At 45.1% G+C, this 22,636-nt stretch overlaps 6 non-coding genes across 6 annotated transcripts; 3 read left to right on the top strand and 3 right to left on the bottom strand.

Moving 5' to 3' along the window:
* Window positions 1–942: 942 nt before the first annotated feature.
* TRNAY-GUA (transfer RNA tyrosine (anticodon GUA)) lies at window positions 943–1,032 on the bottom strand. The gene is given in 2 exon segments: window positions 943–978; window positions 996–1,032. It is a non-coding gene; the product is annotated as a tRNA-Tyr (tRNA).
* A 1,861-nt stretch (window positions 1,033–2,893) lies between these two features.
* On the bottom strand, window positions 2,894–2,975 carry TRNAL-AAG (transfer RNA leucine (anticodon AAG)). The gene has a single exon. It is a non-coding gene; the product is annotated as a tRNA-Leu (tRNA).
* A 5,671-nt stretch (window positions 2,976–8,646) lies between these two features.
* TRNAL-UAG (transfer RNA leucine (anticodon UAG)) lies at window positions 8,647–8,728 on the bottom strand. The gene has a single exon. It is a non-coding gene; the product is annotated as a tRNA-Leu (tRNA).
* An 11,270-nt stretch (window positions 8,729–19,998) lies between these two features.
* Window positions 19,999–20,071, top strand: TRNAT-UGU (transfer RNA threonine (anticodon UGU)). Its single transcript has one exon. It is a non-coding gene; the product is annotated as a tRNA-Thr (tRNA).
* A 1,158-nt stretch (window positions 20,072–21,229) lies between these two features.
* TRNAY-GUA (transfer RNA tyrosine (anticodon GUA)) lies at window positions 21,230–21,320 on the top strand. Its single transcript is given in 2 exon segments — window positions 21,230–21,266; window positions 21,285–21,320. It is a non-coding gene; the product is annotated as a tRNA-Tyr (tRNA).
* Window positions 21,321–22,554: 1,234 nt separating this feature from the next.
* On the top strand, window positions 22,555–22,626 carry TRNAP-UGG (transfer RNA proline (anticodon UGG)). Its single transcript has one exon. It is a non-coding gene; the product is annotated as a tRNA-Pro (tRNA).
* The last annotated feature ends 10 nt before the right edge of the window (window positions 22,627–22,636 follow it).

The following is a 22,636-nucleotide window of genomic DNA, read 5'->3' as shown; positions in this document are numbered from 1 at the left end:
TTTTGCATATGGTAACATTCAAACCTCAGGTCTCTTTGTGGAGAAAGAGCTATAAAATCCTCATGTAGATCACCTGTGTGTGCCAAATGGTGTGAACAGAGCAGGAAAGATTATTGCTCTTACAACAAGAGCCACAGGCCTCCAGAGGCAAAAAGTATGATACAAATAAAACCTGTGTCTCCCAGGAGCAACAGTTGAGACACGAGGCCAGCCACCTAAATAGGCCACTGACAGTTATAATCAGCCCTCTCAAACTGCATTGACAAAACTGCATTTGCATCCTATCAATGTCAGCTAAAGTGCAGTAGAGAATTGGCAATTACTTGAAAGTTCTCCAATGGCAATTCTGTACAAATACTAGGTTAAGCAGGAAAATGAGCAATTTCTGTCTCTCTAGGTCAAATATGTGTACAGTATCAGAGTCAGGAAGCAAAAACACACAGAGACAGAGAGAAGAGAACAGAGTACAACTGGTGGACAGATACAGAGTGAAAGAGTGAAGTCTTCAAGAAGGATGCCATGGTTGCCGGTGACCCCTGTGATGGCCTATATGCTTGTGTGCCTCTAGGGCTTGCCCTGGGCAGAGCCTGTTTGGCCACCTCTTTGGCAGGTAACTGTCCATTTGGGCAAATTGGTGCTGGTGGCAGAGTCCAGAGCACAAGTGGTGGGTGCATAAACCTGTAAAGTGCCCGGAATGATGCGGGAAGTGGCTGGTCTGGGCGGCTCCAAAAAAGCAGGAGCAAGGTGGACTGTATTGTGCTGCAGGCCATGGGTCTGGTGACTGCGGGAAGACGGTATGGTGCAGGTGTGTTCCCCGGGGATAGCATACGCGTAGCTGTAGGAGTTCCGGAAAGTGTTTTCCTGGCTTCGGCTTGTGTTGCTGGCCCTTGGCACTAGCTGGCGGGGAGGTCTTCATGATGACCAGCAAAAGCATCAGGCACCTCCTTCGAGCCGGAGTCGAACCAGCGACCTAAGGATGTCCACATGTGTCTAGTCTACAGTCCTCCGCTCTACCAGCTGAGCTATCGAAGGGTGCACGACGCGGCGGCTGAGTCATTGCTCTTTCTGGAAATGACGGGGCCAAGACACCCGCCCGCCCCAGGTGCACGTTGCCTCGGATTGGTCGGAAGCCCCCTTTGAAGAGAGCCGAACACACGCTGAGACCGGACGGTAGCCAGGCACCCCGGGGCGGCGATTTTCAAGACAGCTGGGCCGGGCTCTCACCTGTTGCCGCATTTCTCCTCCCCGAGTTCCGTTCTTCAGTGGGGAGGGGAGTACGGCCGACCGTCGCGGGGCCAGAAATCGGATAAGAGAGGGAGGGGAAGGGGCGTCGGCGAAAGGGATGCGTGAGTTCGGGTGGGGCAGGGCTTGCGGAGGAAAGGAAAGGGGAGCCCACCCCAGTGGGTCCCGCGTAGGCGGCCGCGAACCGCAGGACCTCAGGCTCAGGTGGAGGCCCCTCAAGGAACGCCCCCTCTCAGCGCCCTCGCGCCTGCCCCACCCCGGGTTCCGACGTGCCCGCACCCACCCCCATCCGCACCCCACCCACCCACCCACCACGCACCCGGCCCGGCTGTCCCCCAGGACCTCGGGTCACTTTCGGCGCGGGAACCCTTATTGGGAAGTGGTGGGGAAAGGCTCTGGGGCTAGGCGGGGAGACCACGCCCACAGGCCCCGGGAGTCGCCGCCAGCCTGGCTCCGCTCCTCTTGGAGCTCCCCTCCTTGGCTCCATACTCAAAAGTCCTAGATCGAGAAGCCCCCAGCAAGCTTGAACTTTCTTTTCATCATTCTTTTAAGGACACGGGCCACCTCCATTTCTTCACCCCCTCCTTGAAATGAAGTTTCCCCCTTTGCCCAAAGGATCTCTCTCCTTCACAACCTCTCTAAAGAGACACAGAGAGGTGTGGCTCTTAGACTCTAAATGGCTCTTAGACAACTCTTAGAATGAACTTGGGTTGCAGTGGACATCAAATTCCACCCATCCACTCTTTGGGGCTCCCAAACTACATGCACAGATCAGGAAGTTCTTACAATTCAAGAGGTGAAAATGTCTTATAGGAATTTGGATGTGGGGCTCTTTGAGAGCAAGCATGAGCTAATATTCCAAGTTGGTTGTCAAGGATCCCTGACTCAAGTCACAAGAATTGAAACACCTCCTTCCTCCCGTGGGTACTGCCTCCTTGCTGACAGCTTTACTCAGACCCTCTCCTTCCTTCTGGCTTCCAGGTACAGAAAGAAGACCTGGAGGGAAGGGGAGACACTGCATTGAGAGATCAGAAATGGGGCTTGGGTGTGGGGAGGCAGAAACGGGAGCAGGGAGGCTAGAGCTAACAGGTCAATGGGGACCTGAGGACCAAGGAGCCAGCTCTGAAGTTGCTGGTATGTGCCCACGAGAGTACAGACCCATGGGTCTGAGCCCTGTGCTCTCGCCAAAGGAGTTGCCTCGTGAAGTCTGCTCATATAGGCTAGCTGCAAAGCCTCTGTGCGTTCCCATTCATGAGGGGGAAATGTAAAACAAAAGAAAAAGCATTCCCTGTCCCTTCCTAGCCCTTATATCAATCCTCCTATCAATCCGCGTGGGACAGCTACTTCTGTGGACACACCCGCCACTGTGAATTCTTAAAATTTGTTTCTTCCCGACCCCTAACCTCCTGGTAAACTTGGTCTTTGAAGATTTATTTCAAAACATTGCCAAATGGCAAGGCTTTCCGGAGCGCTACCTGGTCAGAAAACAGGTGCCCTCTGCACTTGAACGGTTTGATCTGAAAAGCTCACCCTCGATCCTCGTGTGCTCACCAACTCACCCGACACCCAGTCCAGCGCTACCCTATCAAGGCATCGGAGTGATTATTCGTCATCTTTTGACCTCAGTTCCTCAACTGGCAAAAGTTACACTTGGCAGCGGTGGGATTCGAACCCACGCCCCCGAAGAGACTGGAGCCTTAATCCAGCGCCTTAGACCGCTCGGCCACGCTACCGCCGGTGGAGGCATGCTCTGCCTTTTTTTTCTGATAGTAACTACCTTTCTTTACATCTCAGCCCTATTGCATAGATTTGTGTTCTGAAGTCCTAACCTTAAGAGCAAGTGGAAGAAGGGTTTGGAGAACAGCAGGGCTCATCGAGAAAGCTTACTGTCCCCCATAGGCTGTGGATTGTTCATCCCCCACCCAGGGCTTACAAGAGGAGTATTTTACTGAGTGAATGAAATTTGTAACACAGTAGAAGGCTGTGGGCCTTTTGAAGGTGCCGACTATGTTTTATTCCTGTTGGCTTCTTCTCAGTCTTGCTACAAATTTCTTAGGAAGATAAAGGAAGATTCAAGCTAATTAAGGCCACAAAATCCTACCCACAAGGGAGCATGACTTATCAAATGGAGATTTAGGGCATTTGCAAATGTGTGAACACCTACTTAGAGCTGGAATCTGACCAAAAACCTAAAGATGCCCGTGGAACTCTTCAATCCTTCCTTTTACCAGATGAGATAGCAAAGAGTTCACAGTTGCGGCTCTGCTACATTATTTCTTCAGAGAAGGCAAAGCCCTTATATGGTTTTACACTCTATTCCTAAAACACTTGGAGATGTCCCCTTTCTGCTCTCAGAGAGAGAGAGAGCAAGAGCGCAGATGCTCATTCCTTTCGAATTTGATGGGTTTAGGACTTTAGGGGTCTTCCAGATCTCCATATTGGCATCTCAGCGCTGCAGTAGCGATCCCCTGAGACTTCTCTTGCTGCTCCAGAACTTACGCTGGGAAATGTCCAGGTGAACAGAGAGCAGCGCTCAAGTTCCCTGCAGACAAATTCTTCTTGTCTCAATGCACCCCTCAAAGCCATGGCCAGGGCCCCGGAAGGAACATCCTCTCGAGGCCTTCCTCCAAGCCCAGTGACACAATGTGCTCATTGTTCCGAGAAAGACGTTTTAGTGAGAAGTGACAGGAGAAAGTCCCCCAGTTGCACAGACGCCAGACTGGGGCTTCCAATCCCTGCAGCTACCCTCTCCCATCAGGCAGATTTCATAGTCGCAGAATATTCTGCCCCTGTTTACAAGTCGCCTTCATTTGCTAGCTGACGCCATTTTTCAAGAGCATTCGGGTTCCGTCTGGTTTTTGACCGGGCACGTCACGTCCAAAAGAATCACTATATTCCTAGATCGGTAGTTCTTAACTCTGTCTGTTCATGAGAAGCATGTGTGGAATTTTTAAAAATTCTCACATGGAGGCCGCGCTCTAGACCAATGACACCGTGATCTCTAGGGGTGGGATCCAAGCCTCGGTATTTTTTAGTTTCCCAAGTGCAGCCAACAGAGAAAAGCAGTGCCTGAGGAGATTTCAACAAGCCGTTCTATTCCTTTTAAGGACATCTCACTTGTCCTGCCGGTCACGTCAGACCGGCTGGAGCCAGAGACTGTTTCTGGGGACACCTGCTGTGACACAGCCAAGAAAGGTCTTCGCCGGGTTCAATGTCTGGGTTACAGTTGCCAAATGCTGCTTGGCTACCATTACCAGACCACAAACCACAGCACGTGGATTGCAAAGGACCACAGATTACAATGAGAAGCCACGGATAAGAACGGCTCTTCCCCAGTCCCTCTAGGTTCCTCTATTTGTCTTTCAGTCTGGTATTTTTATGCATCTCAAGATGAACGAGGGCTTCTCACTCCCTTATCTCCTCCCGCACACCTGGGGGTGAGCCCTGTATCGAACACTTTAGTTCTAGGAGCAAATACATCCCTAAGTGACAGCTGAGAATGGGCTTTCCAGTACACGATTGCATGGATCTTAAATGGCTCATTTAATCCTTGGAGGCTATCAATATATTCTAAAGAATTCACTTTTCCGTGGCCTTTTACACAGTTTGTAGAAGAGGTGGGACAGAGAAGCCTCTCCCAACGTCACTGCACTCTTCCCAAAGCTTCAGCCCAGGAATCTGGGAGACTGTTGGAGGCCGGGAAGCTTGGGGGAGAGTCTGGAGCCACTCTCGGAGCGATCTGCACCGACACTTTAGAGATTTTCTAGGTTAGGAGAGACTAGAAGTTGTAGTGGGTATTGTGCAGGATAAATTCAAGGGGGTGGGGGTGAGGGGGAGAGGGGCGTTGTAGCTGGGGCTGCCTCCAGACTCAGACACGAAAGCTGAATTTTCCCAGATTCTGTTACTCCCTGCGGGGCGGTGGGCGGTGGGGGGGGGGCAGTACAGGCAGAGCCCGGGGCTTTATTTTGGGGTGTGATTGCCTGGGGAGGGTGAGTTGCAATTACTTGAGCCAAGAACAAGTATCTGTTACTTCTTCCTTCTGCCAGTTTTGTTGATTGTGGATCAACAAATGAAGGTCTCTCTTAGAAGAATACAATAAGAAGCTATAACTCAGGAGTTAGTGCACCAGGCGGGGGCTAAAATGTGAAATCCAGTCCCCTCCCCACCTAGTTGAACAGCTTTAACAAGTTGAATCCACAATGTATAAAATAACAATACATCGGAATCCACTGGTATTTATCCCAGAAAAGCAAAGTTGGTTTAATATCAAAATCAATCAATGTAATTTATTGTTTCAACAGACTAAAAAGAAAAAGCATATGATTTTACTAAAAAATGCAGACAAAGAATTTGACAAAGTCCACTTTCATTCCTGACACAAATTCTCAGCAAATTAGGAAAAGAAGGAAACTTTCTCAACCTGATAAATGGAAACTATGAAGAACTTCACACTTAAATGATACAAGACTGAATGTTTTCCCTGTAAGATGGGGAGCAAATGTAGACATCTGCTTTCATCACTTTGTTCAACATTGTACTGGGGATTCTTGCCCAATCAATAATGGAAAAAAATTGAAATAGAAGGCATCCAGGTTTAAACAAACAAGTAAATCTATTTTTTATTCCAAGAAAATGTGAATGGCTATGTAAATCCCACAGAATCTACAGAAAGCTATAATAAGTGAATCTAGCAAAGTTGTTGGATACAAGGTAAATATTAAAATTAATTGCATATATTACTGTTTATACTCTATCTACATATGTATAATTGTACCTAGCAATGAACAATCAGAAATTGAAAATTTAAAAAACAATTCAATTTACAAAAGAATCATTAAATATGAAATACTTAGGGATAAAATATGTCCAAGATTTGTATACACACACACACAGAGACACACACAAATGCTGAGATGGGTGAAAGAAAACCTAAATACAAGGAAAATCATTTCACATTTGTGAATGAGAAGACAATATTGTTAAGATATAAATTATCCCTAAATTGATTTATAGATTCAGTGTAATTCTAATCAAAATAACAGTAAGATTTGGTTTTTATTTATTTTTAAGACAAGTTTTTTATTTTAAAGCATATTTATTTTTAGTAATCTCTACACCTAATGTGGGGCTTGAACTCACAACCCCAATATCAAGAGTCACTTGCTTTCCAACTGAGCCAGCCAGGCACCTCTGGCTTTGTTTTGTTTTGTTTTTAGAAATTGACCAGCTGATTCCAAAAATTCACATGGAAATTCAAAGACATAGCATGCCCAAAACAACTTTAAAAAGAACAGTAAAGTTGGAGGAAAGTAACTCTGCCATCAAGATGTATAAAAGTTACTATAATCAAAACTATAGCATTGGTGGGGCACCTGGGTGGCTCAGTCGTTAAGCGTCTGCCTTCGGCTCAGGTCATGATCCCAGGGTCCTGGAATCAAACCCCGCTTCGGGCTCCCTGCTTGTTGGGAAACCTGCTTCTTCCTCTCCCACTCCCTCTGCTTGTTTTCCCTCTCTCACTGTCAAGTAAAAAAATCTTAAAAAAAAAAAAGACTATAGTATGGCATTAAAATATGAAAAATAGATTTATGGAACAGGAGTACAGAGCTAGAACCACACATAATATTATCAATTGATGGCTGACAAAGTTTCAAAGGCAATTCAGTAGAGAAAGGTAGCCATTTTTAATTTTTTATTAAGTTTTTAATTTTAATTCCAGTATAGTTAACATACAGCATTATATTAGTTTCAGGTGTACAATATAGTGATTTAACAATTCTATACATCACTGAGTGCTCATGATAAATGTACCCTTTAGAAAGGTAGTCTTTTCAACAGATAATGTTAAAAAATAATTTTGATCCTTACTTCACACCACATAAAAAATTAACTCAGAATGGATCATAAACCCAAACCACAAAATATTTAGAATGAAATCTTTGTCACCTTGTATCGGGGAAAGATTTTTTTTAGATGCAACACCACAAGCATGATCCATAAAAGAAAAATGTGATTAATTGTACTTCCTCAAAATTAGAAGACTTTGGCCTTCAAAAGGCACTCTTGAGGTACTGAGAAGACAAGCCACACAGTGGGACATAATAGTTGCACCCTCAGTCTTTAAGGATGATTTTGCCTCCGAGAGGACATTGATAATGTCTGGAAACATTTTTAGTTGTCATAACTGGGGCAACGTTACTGGTATCCTGTGGGTAAAGACCAGTGATGCTACTAAACATCCTACAATACACACAACCCCCAATCCCCACAGTAGATTTATCCAGTCCAAAATGTCACTATTGTTGAGGTTTGGCTAGAGTAAGAAGCCACATGGACAATCTTTAACTCTTGCCTCCTTTAGGGTACAGGCCAGTCAGGTCCCAACACCATTTACTAGAATGAGCCCATAACTCCTTCTTGAAGTCTTGAGGAGGGGACAGTGCCTGGATTCAAATCTGTATGCAATAGGTATTCAAATCTGTATATATGTATCCTAATCATGCCCAGTGCACCCTTTGGGTACCCAGGGCTGTACACATACATGGGGCAGGAAAGGCATTGCCCTCAAAGGCCAGAAAGTGAGAATGTTTTTTAAAGAGCCCTAATTCTGACTTCAAACCCATCCTAGGATTCTTCTCCAGCTAGGTGGGAGTCGGGGTGGTCTTCCTTGCCTGGCTAAGTCTGGTTGTTGAATCACTTCCCTGAGCCGGTGAGCAGCCACCTCCCTCAATGATTAACTTCCTGATTAACATATCCTTGCTGTCCTGTTGGTGCACTTGGAAGGAGAGACAGAAAGGGGGCTGGGGGTGGCGTAGTAGTGTGGTCCCCAGAGGCAAGTGGAAGGAGAAATAAGACAGAACACCCTATAGGTAACCCATTAGGGGTCCGAGAGGCAGCACCAGGGACCACAGGGACACTTTGGGCACTGTGTGCAACTGAATTTTTTACTTCGGCTCTGAGTGGGACTGCCGAATTTTTTCGAGTTAACTCTTAGGAGCAAATGATGAGACAAAGGCTCACTTCACTCCCTGCTCCCCTCTATGCCCCCGCTTACCGTTTACCGCATTTTCAAAGTTATGTCAGGATTCCCAAACTACCTTTCCTCTCTAGAGTGCCCCAGGTTAAATGCCATCTCTTTGGCAAGCAAGGCCTTATTCCCTCCCTTCCGAACAGAGGGGGGGATCGAGGATCTGGAGGAGTGTGTCTTTTAGTGATCTGCTTGACGTACGAGCTCCCTGCTGGTAAACTGAGTCATTCATTCACTAGTCGCATTCCCTCAGTCTAGAGCCGTGTATTCAGAAAATTCAGACGTTGGATTTTGAGATTTGGTCAAAACCCGCAGGAACCTACACTTTTATTTGAAGCGAAGATGAAGGCTGTGACTACTTATGAATAGAAACAAAACCCTGGCAGCGGTGGGATTCGAACCCACGCCCCCGAAGAGACTGGAGCCTAAATCCAGCGCCTTAGACCGCTCGGCCACGCTACCAAACCTGTGTGGGAGTTTTGTCTACACTTCCTAGTTATATCTTTCTCCTCTTTTTTTTTTCCCCAGTGTTATCTTCTGAACTTCCAACTGAGACCAAGACTGTAGATATTGCCAAAGGACCCTAAGGAAGAAATTTTTCTTCCCCCTCCAACCCCCCCACCCCCTACCCCGGGACTCCAACCTGCATCCGCCCAGCCATAACAGCTCTTCTCACTCCAGAAGCTTAAGGGAAAGATCTTTAAAACAAACTATCCGCTCGGGAAGCGAAGCTCTTGGGATCTAGAACGTACGAGCACTCCGAAGACAGGGGTCGGCGTCAACTTCCTCCCGGCGCCCAGTAAGCGCTCAAAAAATATTTATTGAACGGAGGAACGAATCCCTTTTGACTCCAGGTCGCTTTGGGGTGGGAGTGAGGGGGTGCTGGTGGTGTAAAGAAGACCAAAGCTGCAGTTTGCTAAATTTTGAGTTTGATGCTTTTCAGTTCTGAAGCCAGAAAAGAAGTCTTGGGGCCTCCAGGAAGCGTAGGACATGAGTTAAAAGGACCGAGAAAAAAGCTTGACTCCTCGTCCCCTTTTGCGCCTTGAGACCCACCTGCAGACAGGCGGTGCCAGTCTAGGCCCGCTCGCTAGTCTTGGCGGAGCAGAGTCTGCAGAGGCTTCCTCCCCCAATTCTGCTTGCCGGCAGAGAAGAAGCCTGTCTCAGGGTGGGTGGATTCCTGCGGCTGGGAAGCTTTCAGTACCTTTCTTTAGAACCTGTAACTCTTCGTTTCCCAGAGAGGTCCCCTTTCCCCTGCGCAGTTGTAGCCCCGTGGCGGCTGTTATTACTGGCGACTGGGGAAGGAGTTGGCTGGAGACGCCCTTACCTGGGGACAGAGCGGATTCTGGGCACACACTGGGGCTCCTAGCACCCAGGATTGCTGAGAACTCAGCGTGCTCCCGCTCCTCATCCAACCCAGAAGCCCAAGCCTGCAGGTCCCGGGTGAGGAGCATACGAACAAGGCCAGATTCTCACCTCCTCTCCTCTTGATACAGGGGAGAGTAGCCACACCTCAGTTCTCCGTACTTTAGCGTTTGTCTTAGGGCTCACCAAACTTGGATTTCCATGCACCTTATGTGAAAAGAATTCTTGCTCTTTTTGACTGCAACCAAGTGGAGATTACAGAACGCCAATATGCTGATGTGTCTCTTTTGCTAGTGTGTGACAGTAGCAGAGAAATTAATTCACAATTACTGCCTAGACTTCAGAGAAAAACAGGTGCCTTTCTCGGCCAAAGGCTGGGGGATGTGGTTGGAGGATGTTTCAGCCAATCTGAAGGCAGAAATTGTGGCTCCCTGATGACATCCAATCACATTTGGATAAAATTATTTATTTGATAAAATTAAAGATATTTGGGGACAAATTTACACAAAGAGCTTTAAACAGAGAGGTTGTATATGTTTATGCTTTATATTTCCCTCTCTCTTACAAATATCCATTCTATGGCAGAGAAGAAGCACCCAGACCTGGCTTACTTTCTTAAAAATAGACAATAGTCATTGTCTCTCTTAATCAATTATGCTTTCCAAGAGAAGGGAAAAATAATCCCATGGTGGTGTTGGGAGGTTCTCAGGACACATGAAAGGGATTTTCCCCCAGATCCTCCTGTGTCCCTCCCTCTCTCCTCAAATACACAGAAGTCCTAATACCTCAAAATGTGAACTTATTTGGAAATAGGGTCTTTACAGAGGTAATCAAGTTAAAATGAGGTCTTTAGTGTGGGCTCTAATCCAATATGACTTGTGTCCTTAAAAAAGAAGAAATTTGGGCATAGAGACAGAGATCTCGTTCTCAAACCCCATAAATTTCAACATAAAAGTGAAGGGAGAGGGATGGGAGAGCAGTGTTAACTCTGAGATGTTCTGTGGGCTTCTCAGAAAAAGGACTGCAATGCATTTTGAAGGGTATAGGTGTAGGTATATTGTGACCGAGGTTCCCTACTGGTGTGGAGACAAATAACTAAAGAGAGGGGGGAGGGTTTAAAGCATAGAGCAGTGGTTCTCAAACTTTAGTGTGCACCCCAATCACCTGAGGGCTTGTTAAAGATGTTGCTGGACTCAACCCCTGGAATCTCTGATTTAGTAAACCCAGGGCCTGAGAACTTGGATTTCTAATAGGTGGTTAGGTGATGCTGATGTTACTGAACCAGGGACCATGCTTTGAGAATCACTGCCATAGAGATCATTTTTGTATTTTAGACTTCTGATAGAAGTGAGGAAAAAGAATTGAGGAAGTCAAAAGATCTGCAGACCTCTTGGGAGCAGTGCCCAGGGAAGATGTGTGCTCGATGAGACAGCAGTGGGAATAAATGAGAAGCCTTATTTATAAGTGAGGGAGAAAAGCCTGGCAAAATAGGACATTCTCCCAATACTGGAGAATGGTAGTGGCCAGTTTACCACCCTTGGGATGCCAATAGAACTTTGACCTATGGATGCCCACCTCTAGAGATACTAGAGGTCTCAAATGAGCCACACAAAATGGATTCAAATGGTGCTATCTTCTGGCCATGTTTATTTGTCCTGCTGGGCATGACATAATGACAAGCAAGTGTGCAGGAGAAACTACGAGAAATGTTTTCAGCCTTACCCTCTCCTGGACCATTTGGAAAGCTCTGTACATGTCCAAAATCACCCGAGGCCCCCCCAGGTAACTTGCTGCTAAGGATCTTTCTCATCTGTGAAAGAAATTCAGAAACTTGAAGCCTGGGAAGCCTGAGGTCCCAGAACAATGCAACTTGCAAGATCTCAGCCCAAGAATACAGAATCTCATCCACCACTATGTGGTTTCTTTCCTGTTTGACTTTCAAGAGTAGAATATTTTGTCTCCCAGTTTCAAAGACTTAACACAGACCTCTGTATGACTATTGGGGCAGAGATCCTACAACTGTGCTCAGTATTCAAAGAAAACAACCAAATTATAAATACAGTTTATATTTACAATCTATTTCACTTGATTTTCTAAGTCCAAGTATCTATTTTTTTTTCATATCCACTGTCTGGGCTTAGACAAGGTGGAGTCCACACCTCTGACAGTAGTATGCAGTACTTGCACTCTCCTTTGATCCTTGGTCAGAGACCTAAGGGTGTCTACCAGGATGTACATCCTACCGTCCTCCATTCTATCAACTGAGCTACCCAAAGATGCATAGTAAAATGTATGGAAAATTTCTTTAGGAATCTATTCAGTTACCTCTCACAATCACGTATTGGTTACTTACTGTGTTGATTAAATCTTTTAGGTCCTTACTGATTTTTTGGTCTACTTGTTTAACACCTCCTGAGAGAGGATTGTTAAAATACCCAATGATGACTGTGAAAAAAAAAATCCAATGATGATTGTGTATTTTTCTATTTCTCCTCTTAGTTCTGTCAACTTCTGCTTCTTATGTATCTTATTCTTACAATGCTTTGTATATTTGCTTCTTATATTTTGTTTTTATCTTATAAAACATATCTTTTTATCTTTGTATCTTATAACAAGCTGTGTTATTAGATACAGAGAAATTCAGGAATATTGTGGGGTTTTTAAATGGAATTTATTTGTTAGGGCAGTTTCAGGTTCATAGCAAAATTGAGTAGAAAGTACAAAGAATTCCTGTATACCTCCTGCCCCCACATATGCACAGCTTCCTCTGCTATTAACATCCCACACCAGAGTGGTGTATTTGTTACAATAGATGAACCAACACTGACACATCATTCTTACACAAAACGATAGTTTACATTAGGAACTCTTGTGGTTTCATGTGAATATTAGGATTGTTCATTTCTATCTCCGTAAAGAAAGACATTGGGATTTTGATAGGGATTGCCTTGAATCTGTAGATCACTTTGGGCAGTTTGGATATTTTAACAATTTTAATTCTTCCAATCCATGGACACCAGATGTCTATTTAACTGTGTCTTCTTTAGCTTCCTTCACTAATGTTTTATAATTTTCAGTTTATAAGTCTTTCACATCTTTACCTAAGTATACGCGTATCTATATCTATCTATAAATAACAATTTTCCTATAACTTAAGAGTTGGTTCTCTTTTATCACAAAGATTACTTCTATTTCCTCTTTCCTCATGGCAATATATCAAGTATTTGAGCGTGGTGATGCTGTCCCTCAAGTTTTCTCTTTTGCGTATCTAAGATCTTCAGTTCCATTAAACATTCTTCCTCTAATGTACTAGCCAGCCAGCCAGCCAGCCAGCCAATTAGTCCTCTGCATTCCTGGTGGTTTACCTGGCATATGCCTGAGAGCAGTGCTTACAAAATCATCCTGATAGAAAGAAAGGTGGACAGTCATGAGCTGTGTAAGGAGGAAGATATCAAAGTCAAAAGGACACTAGTGGGAAGTCTGAACAGAGGTAGCCAGAGAAAGCTTTTACAGAGACCAAAGTAATCTTCAGGTGACATTTAAAGGGGCTATGGAAGGCAGAATAAGTCAGCAAGAATTCCTGGGCACCGTGCAAGGGTTTATAGGGTAGGGCTTGACTTTTCAATTCTTAAAAGGTTTCCTTTAGAACACAAGCAATCAGCTTTCGTAGAGAGTCAGCTGAAACCCTTCCTTAGCCTATTGATGGAACCAGTGGCTCAAGGATAGCTACACAATAAGCACCACCGTCCCCCTCCTCTGGCTGAGCTATCTATGATCTATGCCACATTTCCCCACTTCGTGTTTAGGATACCGCAAGGTTTGAGTCTCTTAATAGATGGGTCCGACAAGTCTGTTGGGTCCAAAATGGGAGTAGGGGGAACTAATGAAATGATGAAATGAAGTCTTGGGAAGTCACTATTGTTTTTAGTGTCACAAGGTTGGATCTTACAGGTTTGAACCCTGGCCCTCTGGTGCCCAAAGTGAGAATCACGTGTGATGAAATCCTATCATGAGCCAAAGGCCTGAACAGCCACATCCTTTGAAGGACATACATTTTCATTGAGACCCATCCCGGGCAGTTTCTGGTAAGTCTTGTGATGTCCCTTATACACTTTTATTACTCTGATCCCCTTATTACCCAGTCTTAGTTCCTTCACACTCTGTTAAAAACATGAAATCTCTTGCTCAAATCCTGCAATTAAGCTCACCCTGTTTGGGATTGAAGGCTATTCCATCCCGGCCTTAGAAAAGCAGAGTCTTCTAGAAGCTGTGAGTCCAAGAAACCTCCTTGTAGCCTCCCCATAGCCTGTCCTGTTTGCCAAGACCTGAGAGCATCCAGATGCAGCTCAGATCACACCCAGTGCCTCTCAGTCTAAAGAAAAGCCAAAAGATGAGTGCACTGGTCATCCACTTAGCAGGACAGAATGAGACTTCTCTTAGTGGACAGTGTGTTTCCTTGGGAGTATGAAACCATGCACTGGCTGGAGAAAGGAGGTTAGAAATTTTTCAGAGGAAACCTGCCCTAGCAGGGCTGAATGCACATGCCATGTTAAACTGATTCTACCTAGTGTTTGGCTGAGGACATTGCCTTAGAGATTCTCACTTTCAATAGGTAACCCTATGTTTATGTTTAGGTAACTCCTCCCCTTTTCTGTATAGATACTCTGTGTGCTGGTATCTGGCACACCATTTAGTGACCACATACATATAAGAATTGACACCTGAATTCAGATTGGTTTCCTAGACTTACACTGGATGAGAGCTGGAAGGCCCTTGAAGATTTTTAGTGCTAGTTTACCAAGAATTCCAGGAAGAGGAAAAGAAAAGATTCCATTGTATTCCAGATTTCTGTGGGTTGAAATCTTTTTTTCCCTCTACACATGCCTCTGCATTTGTTTGCTCTCCATTTCAAATACTTATTAATGCCCTGATATGTGCTGATCACTTTGTTAGGTATGGAGACTCAGAAGTATGAATCATACAACCTTCCTCTCAAGGAGCTGAGGAATAAACTAATGCATATGATTCTTAAAACAAAATGAACTTAATAGTCTATAGCTAAGTGCACTAGAATCTCCTTCCCTTTTTCTTTGCCTTCTCATTTGTTCTTTCTTTGTGTCTTTTGTAGCATTTTCAAAAAGATGGACATAAGGTGGAGTGCCTGGCTGGCTAGGTTGGAGGAACGTGTGACTCTTGATCTCAGGGCTGGGAGTTTAAGCCCCACATCTCTGGTGTAGAGATTACTTAAAAATAAAATCTTAAAAAAAAAAAAGATGGGCATAGCAATAGATAGGAAACCACAATTTAGAAGTAGTTCTGGAAAACTAAAAAATAAAATTAAAACGTGTGCTATCTTTTGACAGTCTTTCATATAAGATAAAGAAATTTGGGAAGGAGAACAGAAAAATTTGACAATTTCATAAACAATTGAATATATGTTGAAGGGGTAATGTCAATCTGGAAGCTTACTTCTAGGTGCCATGGGTCACCTACATTATATCTGTCCTGTTTGGTATCTTGAGAGTGGGAGTGAAGAGGAAGGAATGGTAAGGATTAAAAAAAAAGAAGTATCATGGGTTTCAGAGGAGAGAAGAGATGAAATCTACTCCGTAAACAGCAAAGGCATTGTGAATTTTATAAGAACATCGAGATGGGTTTTCCAAGATAAGTAGTGTTTGACAGGTATGGTGAAATGAGAAATCATTCTAGTTGATGAAGCAAATGGTCACAACTGAAAAAGGTGTGAGTTCTATTTGGGGAATTATAAGTGGATCAAGTTGACTGGAACAAAGATCTGTTGGCAATTTACCGCAGTCATTTGGTAAATGTTGATCTAAATATTAGAAGTTAAAAGCAGTAAGGTAGAGAGACACATACTGAGAGTACTTTAGTGTAGTTGAGAGTCTTTAAGTTGAAAACAATTTTTGCTAAAATAAAAAAGGAGGATTTCTGTGATAATCCAGGAAAATCTCATAGATTCCTAAAGTGGAACACACTGAGGCTTCTGGAGTGGGCCATAGCCAGGGACTTAGAAGGTGTCCAGGTTCCCTTTCTTGCTATCAGCCCTCTCTGTGCTTTGGCATGCTCTCCCTTGTGCTCTTTCTATGGTAATGTTTTCTCTGCTTCTCAGTTCATGTGGTGGAATATGATTGATGTTACAACTCTTACAACTCTAATTTCCTTTCTAGTAATTGTGGGCTAATTAATTTGGACCGAACTCCTTGAAGAAAAATGATAAAAATGTTGGATAAGATTTTACCAAATCTTAAAAGCATCAAAGTACTAAAATGGTAGCAAGCAACTACTAGGCCAGAATCTAAGCAAAAGATGGAATCTGAGAGGTAAGGGAAGTACTGACCTTTGTAGCTCTGAAGACATTTGCTAATTGCTGCAAAATTGGGCTATACTTTTGGCGGACTCTTTGGATGGGAGAAACAAGAGGAACAGATGTCAAGACCCAGCACCTACCCAAAATGGAAAATCAAGTAAGACACTCTCCCCAAATAATAAGTTTAATATTAATTTAATATTAATATTAAAGAGCTATTCCCATAAGGCAAGGATGAACAAGAAGTAAACCTACCTCTATGCTCCCACTTCCAATAACTGTTATGGAACTCTGCAGCTGAGCTGAGCTTAGCAAGGAAAACTGGAAAGAATGAGCTTTCAACTTTTCCTGAGAAGCTGTGACTACAGGTCTCCATTCTCCCTGATTTGCAGCTTGGGTGTAACATCATTTTGAAGGCTCAGGAAATGTCCTGCCAATAACTTTTTTTAGGATCCTTTTGGGTTGACAGTGCTCTAGATGCCTGGGAGAAACAAAAGATATACATATATATGTATGTATTATAATATATATATTTTTTTCAGGAAAGCACCTTCATCTTTGCCTCAAAAATTCACTGCATATAATTTTCCCAAGACATTGAGCAGTGCACAAAGATGACCAATTATACAAGGAAAAAAGTGACATGAGTAAGAATCAACTAGAACAATAGAATAATATTGGGACTATCAGTTATACATATTAAAATGAACATAATTAATGTGTTTGAAGAAATAGAAGACAAGCTGGTAAATATCTGCAAGGAATAGGAAATCCAACAATTTGACTTAACTGTTGGTAGGATTATAAACTACCTACAGTTTAAGTTTATAGCTGAACCTGCTGCTATAGCAAACGGTATGGAGGATCCTCAAAACAAAAACAAAACAAAAAACAAAACCAGAACTACCATAAGATCCAGCAATTCCACTTCTGGGAATACATCCAAAGGAAACAAAAACACTAACTTAAAAAAGATACTTGCATCTGCATGTTCGTGGCAGCATTATTTACAATAGCCAAGATATGAAAACAACCTAAGTTCCTCTGATGAATGAATGGATAAAGAAGTTGTGAGATATATATATCTATAGATATATATAATGGAATATTATTTAGCCATAAAAATGAAGAAATCTTGCCATTTGGGACAACATGGATGGAACTTGAGGGCATTATGCTAAGTGGAATAAGTCAGAGAGAGAAAGACAAATACTGGATAGTCTCACGTATATGTGGAATCTAAAAACAAAAACAAAAAACAAAATCATAGAAAAACAGATCAGATTTGTGATTACCAGAGGCAGGGGTTGGGGAAAGTGTATTGGAGAGAGGTTGTCAAAAGGTACAAACTACTTATTACAAGATAAATAAGAACTTAAGTACACATAATGGACAGCATGATGACTACAGTTAACATTTCTGCATGATATACATGAAAATTGTTCAAAGATTAAATCCTAAGAGTTCTCATCACAGGGAAAACTTTTTTCTTTTCTTTTTTTGATTTCTCTTTTTATTATATCTATATGAGATAATGGATGCTAACTAAGCTTATAGCAGTGATCATTTCACAATATATGGAAGTCAAACCATTAGGCTGTACACCTTATTTTTTTACATTTTTTAAGATTTATTTATTCATTTGACAGAGAGAGGGAACACAAGCAGGGAGAGGAGCAGGTGGAGGGAAAAGCAGGCTCCCCGCTGAGCAGAGAGCCCCATGTGGGGCTGGATCCCAGGACCCTGGGATCATGACCTGAGCCAAACGCAGATGCTTAACTGACTGAGCCATCCAGGCGCCCCTAGGCTGTGCACCTTAAACTTATACAGGGATGTATGTCAATTATATCTCAATAAAACTGGAAAAAATGTTGGCTTCAAAGTTTTGAAAAAGAATCAGAACTTCTAGAATTGAAAATTACGGTTTATAATTACATTGACTCAGTGGGTGGATTTAACAGCTGATTAAACATACCCGTAGCAAGCATTACTGGATTAAGAATATGTTATTCAGAATGCAGCATGGAGAGACAAAAAGAAAATACGGAAGAGAAGGTAAAAGAAATGAAGGGCAAGGTATGAAGGTTTAACTCCAGTTTCATAAATGGAGAAAGAAAAATAAAGCAAAACAACACTTGAAAAGCTGACCAAGAATTTTCCAGACCTGAAGAAAGACAATGATCTACAAATTTAAGAAATCCCATATCTCACCACTGAAAAAATATGGGATTTCCCTATGGTATCATTCACTCCTGTTTTATACATCCAAATTGAAATCTTCCCTGGATGAGTCTAACTGGTGGAACCTAGGTCACATGCCCACTCCCAGCTGCTAGCTGGGAAAGCAAATTTTCTAGGACAGACTTACTTATAATATGTGAAATTACCAAATGTGAGGACAATATTCAAAAAATATTGGAAATCCACTCATAGGACAAATGCTCACAACAGAGCTATTCAGCTCATGTTCAGGCCTCAGCAGTTTTCCTTTTGTACTCTCTTCCTTCAAGCGCCCCTAACTCTTAGAGGCTCTACCTCAATGGATAATTTATGTAATTTGATCTAACCATGATTTACCAATCTTATGGACTTCTAGACACAAGAGTATTCTAGCTATTGCACAATTCCCATAAACTCCCCCAATCTCACTTCAAATCCAGCCTACCTAAGTCCTTGCACTTCATCTTCTGCCTTTTTCAGGTACCCATCTCTCCTTTAGACTTTCTTTTTTTTTTTCCTGCAAACATCATCTTGCTTTTTCAAGGTATAATATTTGAGAGTCCTCCCTGACTCTTTCATCTTTATTATCTCTTACTTACTCTTTATTCATATCTAACTTCAGCCAAATCTGCCTTCCCTCTAGTTTCCTCATTCCTTCCTTCCTTTCCAGGTCCATAACTTGACCCTCTTGCAGCTTTATTTGAGCGTCTGCACCATGGCTAATCTCTGATGTACCTCTGACTCTGGTTTCTCTTCCCTTCAATTCATTCTGCATATCCATGCCTGGTGAGTTTCGGTTTTCAATTTTTTAAAAAATTTAAATTCAATTAGCCAACATAGAGTACATAGAGTTCCCATGTAGTGTTCAATGTCCAGTCGCAATTTTTTAAAGGGGTGCAACTTCATTCCAGAAATCTCTCAGTCCCCTATTAACCTGACTTCTTACCTTCCCTTATTTCCAGGAGGGCAGATATCTGCCCCAGCTGGTGTTCTGCCTCAGCTCCTTAAGCCTCGGTTTTTCTTTCAGACTCTGCTCATACATTTTCTTCTACCAGAGGTCACTCGGCCCCCAAACTTGTGTCTTAACCTCTCAAGTGCAGCTCAAACCCCACCCCCACCTGAAGGACTGCCTCTGTGACGGCTCACATTGCAAATCTGCGAAGGTTGGCTCTGTCCACCAGCCGCTCACAGCAGGCACAGCTACTTTTCACTGTTCTCTTTCATAAAAACTAAAGTTCTCTTAGTCCACAAGACTATGACAGGGACTTCAAGTTAAAGACCGTATCTGATGCCTTGTTCCTAGTGTACAGCCCAGCACAGAATTGGGAGTTCAGTGTTTGTTGCATGAACGAATGAATTAAATAACGAATTAACAAATGCTTGCTCTGGCGCAGAGACTCGAGCTGTAAGAAAGGTCCCTACACCTAAGGAACTTGAAAGTCGGTGGCAATCCTGAGTCAAGGAGAAAATCAGTGGGAAGGCCCAGTTTCAGCTGAGAGACCTGTGGTAGTCAGCTTCCTCTACGCCGCGTCTCTCCTCTTAATTTTTAGACTGCGGCCGGCGGCGGAGGGAGGGGTGAGGTGGACTCTGTGTTATAACGTGTTGGGTTAGGCAGAGTTCTCCAATCTTAAAATAGTGGTGGCTGTTATCACTGGCCCTCATATTGCGTTATCCCTAGCAAGAGCCTGCAGACCAAATTCCAAGAGTAAATAGATTGAAACGAAGTTCGGATTTTGTTTACTTCTTGCACTTAATTCCTCTAACAAAGGCGCAGCATAAAAACTTGCCTTTTCAAAGAAAGAAGCAAGGCAATCGCTCGCGGGGCCCTATAGCTCAGGGGTTAGAGCACTGGTCTTGTAAACCAGGGGTCGCGAGTTCAAATCTCGCTGGGGCCTTCCACCTATTTCTTACCGTTTTAAACCCTTACTGGACAACCCCCCTTCCAGTAACCCTAACCCCTGCGGTAATTCGGTTCAAGTATCGTCTCGCCGCAGTCCCGACTACCCGAATAAACCACGCTAAGCAGATCCGCTTCCTCTTACGCGCTACTGCGCAAGTGCGGCTCTGCTGCAGGGATTGTGGCAGAGCCCATTACAAACTGCGGGAAGCGCCGCCTGCCTCCGCCTGCCTCCGCCGACGCCCGGGCTGTGCCGACCCACCGCGAGAGCCCTTCCCGAGGGCCGCCGGAGCCCGAGCCCGGCCGAGGGCGGTGGGGGAAGACCATGGAGTCGAGCCCAGTGCCCCGCTCCGCACAGGCTTGGAGCCCAGAACAAGCTCCACTCCCCAAAGGGGAGGAGGCGGTCGGGAGAGAGTAGGCTGTCTAGCAAGGTTTCCTTTTTCAGCGAGTTTTCGAACACTTCACTATCCCAGCGAGAAAACGAAAGTCGAGACTTGGGTCACTATGTTACTGACTCGGAAAAATTGCGGCTTCCTTTTTGAAAAACCTGAAGATATTTTCTCCAGAAGTCCTTTCTCTCAGAAACATTGGGGTTACCCATATGTGCTATATTCCACATCGTCGCCCTCCCCGAGTCTGTGTACGTGTAAACGGAAGAGAGTTGCGGTTCGACAGCGCAGACGCGCCTGAATTCCGAGGCGAGCACAGGAAGTGAGGAACCAGAGCCGGGAGGCCCGCCCTCTCTGCCTGCCGCCGGGCTGCGTGGGAGGAACTGTGTATCCCACCGCCGCACTCCCTAGTTCTTCGAGGCCCGGGTGGCGGCTTCCACTCCACACACATCACGTTGGGAGGTCCCCGGCCGCGCGCTCCTGAAGCCAACGGCCCCCGGGCGAGCAGATGCCCCCGCCCTGAGCGGCCTCGTGATGCACGGGGTCTCGGGGTGCCTGTGAGGAGCCCACGGATTGGCCCCCCTCCCCTCGGTGGAGTAGGGGAATCCAGCTCTAGAAGGGTTGTCCCTAGAACTGCGGGCGGGACTTTCTCACAAGCCGGCTTTGTGACTCTTCGATGTCCACCCGCCGCCAGAAGGTCGTTTCTCACACTCCTCTGTTTGTAGATGTCCTGAATGGGTGACTCTAGAGAGACACTTTCCGTGCCCCCTTCGATAGCTCAGCTGGTAGAGCGGAGGACTGTAGTGCGCTTCCTGTGTAGTCATCCTTAGGTCGCTGGTTCGATTCCGGCTCGAAGGAGGAGCTGCCGTTTTGGGGCTTGCAATCATCCAGGGAGCCGTTGCCCTCTTGTTTCCTCCGTGGCTCTTTGTCTTCTAGAGTCGACTTTTCCAGCCTCATTCCTGTCCCAAAGAAAACGTTTGAGCTCGTCAAGCACGTGTGAACAAATGGATCCCATTGGGCACAGTTTCTTATATAGCGAGGAGGCGAGTGAGCACCAACTTTGTCAGCCAATTGGAAGAATTCTAAGTTATTCCCTCAGATGTTTCTTTTGGCTTCTAGTTGATCCTCGATTGCTGCCTGAAGTCCACGGTTCGGCGACCCGAAACCTCTCGTTGATAGAGAACGTTATGCATAAACGCTGTGGGCGCATGTCTGCGCCGTGCGGCCTGGGGGCTCCGGTTTGCGGAAGAAATCGCCGAAACTGGGACCCTCGTCCCGAGCGTCCGCACCCCTCCGTACACACATCCATTATACGGCAGTTTTAGTTTATTTATCTTTATACACATATTTATAGTTCTACAAAAAAAGATTTTGAGACAGAACAGGAAAGGGCAACAGGATTTGACACGAGTTGGGCTGAGACTGGGAGAAAGAATTCCAGACCGAAGAAACAAGTGAAACAAAGGTGGGGAGATAGAACACTTGATTCTCCTTCAGGGGCCTGGACAATCCGAACACACGCCAGACTGGCGCACCTCCCACCGATTCCGGCTCCCGGTATTTTGATGCCCACCATTTCCCGCCCCTAAGATGTTAGGCTCGCGCGACGTAGTAGCAGCCTGACACGCTTCCCGCGTGTCCAGCCTGGGGCTCAGGACCCTCCAGCCTCGCAAGCGAGCTCCGCTCGGGTCCTCGCACTTCCGCCGCCTTCCTGCCAGGCCCCCGCCAGGTCCCCGCCAGGCCCCGGCCAGGCCCCCGCCAGGTCCCCCTGGCCCCCCGCTAGGCTCGAGCTCGCGCCTAGAGTGGTCCGGAGGTGCGCGGTGGAGCTCACCCACGCGGCCTGCGGTCTGGAAACTGCCCCTCCTCACCCCATCCGGCCTCTGGAGGGGTTCAGGATGTGGATCGGGGAGAATAAGCGAGGCTAGGACCCGAGTCAGGCTTCAAAAGAGTGAGACTTCATGAAGATGGGAGAACGCGAAGCAAGGCAAGAAGTAAATGACACAACGTGAAACAGAGCTCTGGAGTAGTCTGGCGGCCAACCGCAAACGGGAAGGTACTGTTTAGAGGAAACACAGGAACAGTTCACAGTTGTGGCTCGTTGGTCTAGGGGTATGATTCTCGCTTTGGGTGCGAGAGGTCCCGGGTTCAAATCCCGGACGAGCCCTAGCTTTTGA

This window comes from Callorhinus ursinus, unplaced genomic scaffold (genome assembly GCF_003265705.2).
Source record: "Callorhinus ursinus isolate GAN/ISIS: 27379988/994484 unplaced genomic scaffold, GSC_fseal_2.0 scaffold116, whole genome shotgun sequence".
Classification (NCBI taxonomy): domain Eukaryota; kingdom Metazoa; phylum Chordata; class Mammalia; order Carnivora; family Otariidae; genus Callorhinus; species Callorhinus ursinus.
Note: the sequence above shows the minus strand (reverse complement) of the source record. Positions and strands in the feature narration are given on the sequence as shown.